This window comes from Thermobia domestica, unplaced genomic scaffold (assembly GCF_964235325.1).
Source record: "Thermobia domestica unplaced genomic scaffold, izTheDome1.hap1.1 HAP1_SCAFFOLD_1401, whole genome shotgun sequence".
NCBI classification, from domain to species: Eukaryota; Metazoa; Arthropoda; class Insecta; order Zygentoma; family Lepismatidae; genus Thermobia; species Thermobia domestica.
The window spans coordinates 27,391-36,974 of NW_027657111.1; the positions used below are offsets into that span (position 1 = coordinate 27,391).

Here is a 9,584-nt window from a genome sequence, read left to right on the forward strand (position 1 = left end):
ATGGGTTTTCTCGGGTTTCTCCCGTTTCCTCCCACTTTCTTCATTCAGTACTCATCATCACCGTCTCCTTTAGCGTAACCGGTATAAGTATGCGACGTAAATCTAAAGATTTCATTTCATTTCCCTTTTCTGCTCATACTGCTGATTATGCGCGATTATGCCAACATCCAACTCCGCGGATAATCGTGCGATTACTGTATATACAACTAATACAGATACGTAATTACATTATCAGTTACAGTATCGGTTTTTATTTACTAATTTGCCTCACTTTATTTGCATCCCTGCAGTAAATAATTCTTATCGATAATAGTTAAAATGTATATTACATTTTAGTGCTTCACGACTGAATGATCATCTGCCTTACGTTATCTCGCAGCTGAAGAGGATGCTACACTGAAAACTACCTTGCGTTATAAAGGGTAAGTGAAACATATCTTAAAAATATCTTTCATACATTTCATTGTGTACATTAAAGAATGTAAGTTTGCCTTTTTCCTGTAATCAATACTTAATAAAGGATTTATTTTTATTTATTTATATACAATTTCATACGTGGTTCGTGATAGTAAACTCGATAGGACATAGTGGCACTATGAACATCCGAATCACTCATCATTCGAACATTCAAATATTTATTCGAATATTAGTATATTCCAAGTAATGTTAACGACGTTAATATGCTTGCCTTTATAGTTAATAATGTCAATTCTTACTTAAAACATACTTCCTTAACAGGACATTGAAGAAAAGGTAGTTGCCAACGGCCATACCATGCTGAATATACCGGTTCTCGTCCGATCACCGAAGTCAAGCAGCATCGGGCCTGGTCAGTACTTGGATGGGTGACCGCCTGGGAACACCAGGTGCTGTTGGTATACTTTTTCTAATTTTGTTTTTCACAAAGACGAATATTCTCACATCGTTCACCACGATAATTTCGTAATCATGCATTACTTAAAACAATTAGCAACGCTTTCCACGCGCTGGTCTTTTTGAGTATTCACCGACAAACCTACGTAGCTACAATAACTCACTCGAAGCCATATGCATTCGCCAACGGCCATACCATGCTGAATATACCGGTTCTCGTCCGATCACCGAAGTCAAGCAGCATCGGGCCTGGTCAGTACTTGGATGGGTGACCGCCTGGGAACACCAGGTGCTGTTGGCATCTCTTTTTCAAATTTCATTATCCTTCAAGTACGAAAATACTAGAAACATTAATTTTATAGTACTTTCAAGAGATAATTTATCAACATTATTTCATAGCGATTAATCGATATTCTAAGCGTTATACCCACTATTTCTTACACTAACAGCCTGTTTATTTGCACGGCACATTAAAATAACCTGATTTCCGATCCGTGTGCACCTACTACTATACTTAACACGGAATGTATTACCACTTTTTAAAAGTAAATTATTATGACTAAGTGTAGATCTCCGGCGAGTAAATGCCTTTCATATACAAGCACGACACATCTCCGCTATGTGCTTTACTTTTTTACTAACAGCATATAGAAATTGGATTTCAAGGTGTTTCTACATAACAGAATGAAGCAAATTTCGTGATTTAACTCTTTCGAATAATGTGTTGGTCCTGACAAGGACCGTTTGAAATGAAAAATCTTGAAGAAGATTTTTACTTAGAGCTTGTGTACTTGGTAACAGCCTTCGTACCCTCACTTACAGCGTGCTTGGCAAGTTCACCAGGCAAAAGAAGGCGCACAGCTGTTTGGATTTCCCGGCTGGTGATAGTTGACCGCTTATTGTAATGGGCCAAACGAGAAGCTTCAGCAGCAATACGCTCGAAGATGTCATTAACAAAGCTGTTCATGATACTCATAGCTTTGCTAGATATGCCAGTGTCGGGATGCACTTGCTTCAAAACTTTGTAGATGTAAATGGCATAGCTCTCCTTCCTCCTCCTCTTCTTCTTCTTATCTCCCTTGGAGATATTCTTTTGGGCTTTACCAGCCTTCTTTGCAGCCTTTCCGCTAGTTTTTGGTGGCATGATGACACTCGTTCAGCAAAATTAGATGTGTCCGCCGATTTATCGACTTCATTTAAATTACAGTACGTGTTTCAATTCGCGCCAACTGCCTTGCTTTTCATTTGATGCACTCGGGTGCACGCTTGAAGTAGTAACAAAACTGACTTGATTCATGGGCTGGCTAGGAGGAGAGAGTTTGTAGGAGATTGCTCACCGAGAAGATTCCTGCCTTAGAAAGAAGATTTTTACAAGAAGATGCGCTTTGCTGAAGAAGACGCTGTGACACACCGGGAGACCTTGCGGTGTTAACGAAGGTGTGCTCAAGAGATTCTGCTCATTAAAGAGCACTTTAGAGAAGAGTTTACGTGCTAAATAAAGAAAAATTCTACAACACATTTACACACACCGCTTCCTGAAGAAATAAGCATTGTTTTCCGTCGGCTAGACCCCCTATTGTGAGTCAAGCTTCGCGCTGGCCATATAGGTTGTACAGCCTTTGGCGACAGTCGGCTGACGGGAACGCAATATTATCTCTTTGGGATAGCATAGAGAGGCACTGCACACTAAATTAGCAAAAACCTATCCCTGACAAACTCAAGTACCATAACCCAAACCAAGAATTTCGGCCCTTTTTAGAGCCATGCCGAGACCACGCAAGAAGACGCCAACAAGACGTCCACCTGAAGAAGATGAAGAGGCCAAACCAGAAGCAGATGAGTACAGGAAGTTTCCTCCTGTGACCATCAAAAAAGTATATAGCTTGTATACTGAGAAGAACATACACAGAATCATTGAGAGGAAGATGCACCGCAGCCAGTTCCAGATAGAACACGTCCAGGATCACGACTACAATGTGTACTTCAAATCAGAAGTTGCCAGAGACATTTTCGTCAAGATCTTCAAGGACGCAGACCCTGCCGGAACCTTCGGATCACTCTCAAGAATAGTGGACAAACAGGTCACCGAAAATAGAGAAACTCCTCCAATACCAAAATCAGTTGTAACTCCACAGGAAGAGAAACCACAGCACATGCAGGTGAAAAGCCATCGCTCCGGCCCTTATGAGGACCATACTAGCACACAGGAGAAAAGCCAACGCACACAGGTGTTAAAACCACACACCAGCGAGACTACCGGCTCTTATGAGGACCACGGGAGCGCACAAGAAGAAACTACAACCACCAAACCAAGAGAAGAGACCAAACAACAAGAAGACATGCAAACCAACCAAGACCAAGAGGACGGCTTCCAGGAAGTAAAAAGGAAGAACAAAAAAGGAAAGAAAAAAGAAAACCAAACCCCAGAACGCAACCACACAGAAGAGAATGGTAAAACGCAGAAAGAAGCCACATATACTTGTGTTATAAAAGGAGTATCCACATCAACGGATATTTCCCTAATCCAGAAGGCGCTTATGAATGAAAATATCCGCTTCACAAGCCTAATCCGGATCCAAACAGCCAAAGGACCAGCTCCGATGCTTCGTCTGTTCTCCAAACATCCAGAAGATGTAAACCGCCTCACGACATATGGACTCAAAACCCAAACAAAACACTACAAAGTAGAGAACTCGAAACTGCAACCAAGACCGATGCCCTGCTGGAACTGTTACCAGTATGGGCACCGCCGCCTGCAATGTACAGCACAGCGTGTATGCTTCCGGTGTGGGGACCCACATAAAGAAGAATGCAAAAACCCAATAAATAAGAGCTTCTGCGCAACGTGTAAGTCAAAGACTCACAGAACTGGAAGCAGCAGTTGTCCATCCAGACCAATGGCTCCCAAAAAACAACAGTTCACAGCCTTCACATATGAAGAAGAAAGTCAACCCTGCGGCCCTGTTCAGAGCCACGACACCATTCAGCATGAACCAGCTGAACCCGATTCACAGCAGCAGAGTTATCCCCAGCCAGCGCAGGACCACATCCAAACAGCAATAGAAATAGCAACAGACAAGATCATAACCTGGGTTACATCAGTCCTAACCATCTCAGCACCTGTACACAACCATCAGAAGATACTAGACGCCATACAATCAACCACCAAGAAGATCTTGGAAAAAACCATAAACGCTCTCACAACAACAAGTGGAAAACTTCACATCACAAGACCAACCTACGCAGAGAAAATAAAACAACCAGCTAACACAAAACCAGCCGTAACCAGTGACGAAAATAAACAGAGAAGAAAGGAAGCCAGGCCTCAAGCAACATGCAGTAGTAGCAGCGGAGGGGAATGCATGGTGAAGAAGTAGCTGCAGCCTGCAGACCGATGACGACCAAAAGCACAGATGATGGACCACGAGAACGGCCAAATGCATGCTTAAAAAATAACAACAAGCCCCACTAACAAAACACTTCCCAAATACAGACAACACAGATTAAAAAACACCAATTCAGATAGGTTACTTAACTTAATTTATTACAACAGACTTGTTTACATGGATTTTTGCCACCCTTCTTGTGTGGTTTTGCCATGTAAATACTATTGCATGCAGCATGACCGATACAGGGGGTTTTTTCCTGGTTTCCAGGTTTTTTATCCCTCTATCAGGACAATAAAATCTTCTTTCGCGCTTTCCTATCTTCTATTTTACCCTTCTTTCTTTCTATTTACACTTTAACTACAGATCCGCGTGTAAGTGTCTTTCGAAAAAGATAGAAACCGCGAGACATACCCACCGACAACAGCTTTAGGCTATTAACTGCATGGGGGAGAGGCATGTAGTATGTTGGTTGATGCCTCACCCACTATCCAGGGCGCGGGCTTTCCCGAGGGGCGTCCTTTTTTTTAACTTTTCTGTTTCTGTTTCTGGGAACCTGTTACACCAATTCCTACCTCCAACACATTTGCGGCCCTTGCTGGAGCTGAGAACACTCCCGAACCGATGGATGCCACTAGCGAATCTTCCAAGACCTGGCTATACATCTACAACTGTCCGTACTCTCGGGGCTACGACCTCATAGCTAAGATGCAAAAACAATGTAAAGAAACGCCCACCTTTCGTTTTATGAAAGGTTTTCTCAAGATCAAATGCACTCTTCAAGAAGACTTCCAAGCTATCCAAGATTTCTGCTCTGCTGAAAACCTTGAGTACGCCACAGAAATACAAAAGAAGAAAGATGTCATTAAAGCAGTGATTCGCCACTTACCTCTAGACACGGCTGTGGATGCCATAATTTCCGAGCTGAAGGAAAAAGGCTATCCAGTCCTTTCCATCATTCAACTGTCCAAGCGGAACGCTCACGAACCGTCGGGGAAAACTTTGTTCCCCCTTTTTCTAGTGATAATGAGGAAAACACTCAGGGCCAACTCCTTTTTTAAAGAAGATCTCCTCCTCCATATGAAGATTAAAGTAGAGCCATATCACTCCAAAGCCTATCTACAGTGCTACAAATGCCAGCGTTTTGGCCATGGCCAAAGCACATGCCAAGCGCAACCTAGATGTGTCAAGTGCGCCGGTAACCACTGGACTTTTGCTTGTGAAAAAAGGGACACATTAACGTCTGCTAAATGCGTCAATTGCACGGGAGATCACCCCGCCAACTACTCAGGATGCCCTAAAATTCAACGCCTTCTCCAGGGGAAAAACAGTAAGACCCCTGCATCTGAAACGACGGACACTTCCACGACCCCATCAACCATGAAGCCAACCAAGACTTTTTCCAGTACAGACGACCGGACCTCCTGGCCTCCTCTTCCGAAGAAAGATACACCTCCTTCAGCACCAGAAGACACTGCCGCAACCTCCTTCAAAGATTTTCTTCAAATATTGAAGGACTTTGAACTATTCAGACTACCCCCTCCCCTCAAGAAGTATACGCCGAAATTGAAAGAAGAAAAAGACATGTTCAACAAGCTGTCAATCTTCATTGACATGCTTAGTGAATTCTTCAATTAACCACGACCTTTCCATACATACAGGACCACACCCTTATGAGGGCCACTCCAGGCTGCCTCATTGGTCATCGCCGCTGCCAATCAGGACTCTTCCAAGCTTCCAGTGCTAATACTCTCTCATCAGCAACGACCAGACTCGCAGCTCCCCAGGCATTATACAGGACTTCTACCAGACTCCACATTCCCTGGCGATCAGCGACAGTGGCTGATTTGGTCATCACTTCACATGCCGTTACTTCAAATGGATTATCATCTCATATAAGAGGCAGGGGCTTCTAGCCCGGTACTCACACTCGACCAACTTGTCATGTTAACCTGTGGACCTGTGGAGGCCGCAATTTTTCCTCTCATCTTATTACGAAAGAATATTGAACAATGTCTGGTCGCGGCAAAGGTGGAAAAGTCAAGGGAAAGAGCAAGTCCCGCTCCAGCAGGGCTGGCCTTCAATTCCCAGTAGGCAGAATCCATCGTCTTTTGCGAAAGGGTAACTATGCCGAACGAGTTGGTGCTGGCGCTCCCGTGTATTTGGCTGCAGTCATGGAATACCTGGCAGCTGAAGTTCTTGAGTTGGCAGGCAACGCTGCTCGTGACAACAAGAAGACTAGGATTATTCCACGTCATCTGCAGTTAGCTATCCGTAACGACGAGGAATTAAACAAGTTGTTGTCTGGAGTTACAATCGCTCAGGGTGGTGTTTTGCCCAACATTCAAGCTGTACTTCTGCCCAAGAAAACTGAGAAGAAGGCATAAATGTAAGACCTATATCTCATACAAATCGGCCCTTATGAGGGCCACAAACCCCTTTATAGAGGAGATTTACGATTGAAATGAATTGTTTTCGATATACAGACTCATCAAAAGTGTCTGAGATAGTTGCTTAGTGTCATTCGAAATTCTCGCTGCTATTCGATTAATTAGTATGTGTAGTCGTCGATCGTAATTGAAGCCCATAGGAAGTCACACTATCTTTAGAATACTCCAAACAGCGATGTGCTTAGTTCCCACTACATTATTAATTATAAGATCATTACCTTTTGTATTGTCGCTAGCTACATTTTTTTGATATTTGCGTACATCGGGCTCATATTACCCAGAGGACAGGACAGTCGAGCCCAGATTCTCAGCAATGGAAGAAAACCTCATACCACATATTCTCATGTACTTCATGCTAGACAAAGGAATTTCCAACATTCTTAAAGCACTCATGTTTCTCTCTTGCGTTGGCTTGGCTGAAATTACTCTGTTCAATATGTTCTCGACATTTATTATTGTTCATTACTATGCCCCAATGACATCATGAACAGAGCGGATCAAAAAACTTTCCTAAATTTCTTTTGCAACATAGTAATGACATTAAATGCACACTTAAGTACGATTTATTCTTTGCAAGGTCGATATTCATATTTGTGTGATATGTGTTATATGTATATGGTTTGTAATACGCAACTACTCTTATTCTCTGATCTCAGAACTCATTTGCTACTGTGCCCAACGAGCGAGCCTAGGTTTCTTGTAACTACTGCCTTTCTTTAGTAAATAATGTGAAGTATACAATGCATTAACCTACATCTCATATTTGTATTACTCTTTATTTTACTAACCCGCTACGAAGTGTCATTAATTTACATGTAAATCACAATAGACACTACCGCAAAAGAAAAAAATCGAACCCAAGACCACGTAAACAAGATAAAGGACAAGATTCAGGTTTCTAACGCATTATTCGCCCCTCACAGCACAGTATAGAAGTTGTATAAGCCTCTATACGTACATCCTACTGTCAGAACAGAAATTCCGACTTGCGTTTCGCATCTCTCATGCTCGCTACTTCCAACAAATCGCCAATTTCCAACCAGAACCCCTTCTCCAGCATTAATACTGCTACATATGAATACGTATACATGAACGTACATAATGTAAAAAAAAACGTATGATTTTCTCAAATTAATCTCTCTACGTCTGTAATTTTGTGTGCATCAAAAGGCTTTAATGTAGTTACACGAATTCTTATAATCTAACAGAAAATCGCACAAAGTAAATCTTTCCCTTTATATAAATTTGTTGGCTCTGAAAAGAGCCGTTTATGCCAATTTTATATCCAAAATAGGAGGAACCCCAACTTAACCTCCGAAACCGTACAGGGTTCTTCCTTGCCTCTTCAAGGCATACACAACATCCATAGCTGTCACTGTCTTCCTCTTGGCGTGTTCTGTGTATGTAACAGCATCTCTGATTACGTTCTCCAGGAATACTTTCAATACTCCTCGGGTCTCTTCATAAATGAGACCAGAGATACGCTTCACACCACCACGGCGAGCAAGACGCCTAATAGCGGGTTTGGTGATACCCTGGATGTTGTCACGAAGAACTTTACGGTGGCGCTTGGCACCTCCTTTGCCAAGACCCTTGCCTCCTTTTCCACGTCCTGTCATTTCGATATGTTACTGCTTCGCTCACCACACACGAGAAATACAAGCCCAAGCAGCCCAAGACTCGTGGTTTTGTTCCTTCGATCATGCAGGGAAAGCACGGAGGAAAAACACAAAACGTGTCTAAGCCAATGAGAACTGTCCTTTTCGACTGACTTTATCCAATGAGAAATAGCTTGATTTAACGGTTTTGCTCTTTATATAACTTGACTTCATTCAGCGCGCAATTATTTGAAACAAGTCGTGACAGTTGCAATGGCACGTACCAAGCAGACAGCTAGGAAATCTACTGGAGGCAAAGCTCCTCGAAAGCAGCTTGCCACCAAAGCTGCAAGAAAGAGTGCTCCAGCTACCGGTGGAGTGAAAAAGCCCCATCGTTACAGGCCTGGTACTGTGGCTCTCCGAGAAATTCGTCGTTACCAGAAGAGCACTGAATTGCTCATCCGCAAGCTGCCCTTCCAACGACTCGTCCGAGAAATTGCACAAGATTTCAAGACAGATCTTCGCTTCCAAAGCTCAGCTGTCATGGCTTTACAGGAGGCAAGTGAAGCTTACCTTGTAGGGCTTTTCGAAGACACCAACTTGTGTGCTATTCACGCAAAGAGAGTCACAATCATGCCTAAGGACATTCAGCTTGCTCGCCGCATCCGTGGGGAACGTGCTTAAGTTTGAAGTTCTGGCACTGAGTTCAAAAACGGTCCTTTTTAGGACCAATACACTACTTAGAGATGCTGTTATCCTAACAAGGATCTTGTCCATACTTGTTATCTTTTTTTTTAAATTCTCACGCCGTATGTTGCATAGTTAATACATCTACCTTCGTTTTCCTCTCGTTTCGTATATCATCCTATCTTTCAAGTATATTCTTTAGTTTTCCCCTATGTTTACCGATTGATTATCTTCGTTTTATGTGGTCAAGGATTCGATTTTGCCATATGTTGCATAAGTTAACTTCGATTCAACCACTGTTTGCCCTTCTCAACGTTATTAATCTCATAGAACTCGCAGGCGAAATATGTACTTCTTCCAAGGTAGCAAAAGTAATATTTTCTCAGAGGTCGCTGCTGTTGAATGCAAACGTTAAACTAAACTTTCTTTAAGTGTCTGTTTGTACTTAACATCAGTTCAATTGTACACCTACATTTCTGCTGGTGTTACTATTTTTCTTTATAGCAATATTACGAATTATAAGACGGTATCCGTGGTTATTAGCGTGTTCCCTTTTCCTAACACTTTCTCATTACACCAGTATTTCCATC

At 42.5% G+C, this 9,584-nt stretch overlaps 2 non-coding genes across 2 annotated transcripts; both read left to right on the forward strand.

Moving 5' to 3' along the window:
- Positions 1-759: 759 nt before the first annotated feature.
- Positions 760-878, forward strand: LOC145677814 (5S ribosomal RNA). The gene has a single exon (XR_014130033.1). It is a non-coding gene; the product is annotated as a 5S ribosomal RNA (ribosomal RNA).
- A 177-nt stretch (positions 879-1,055) lies between these two features.
- LOC145677812 (5S ribosomal RNA) lies at positions 1,056-1,174 on the forward strand. The gene has a single exon (XR_014130031.1). It is a non-coding gene; the product is annotated as a 5S ribosomal RNA (ribosomal RNA).
- The last annotated feature ends 8,410 nt before the right edge of the window (positions 1,175-9,584 follow it).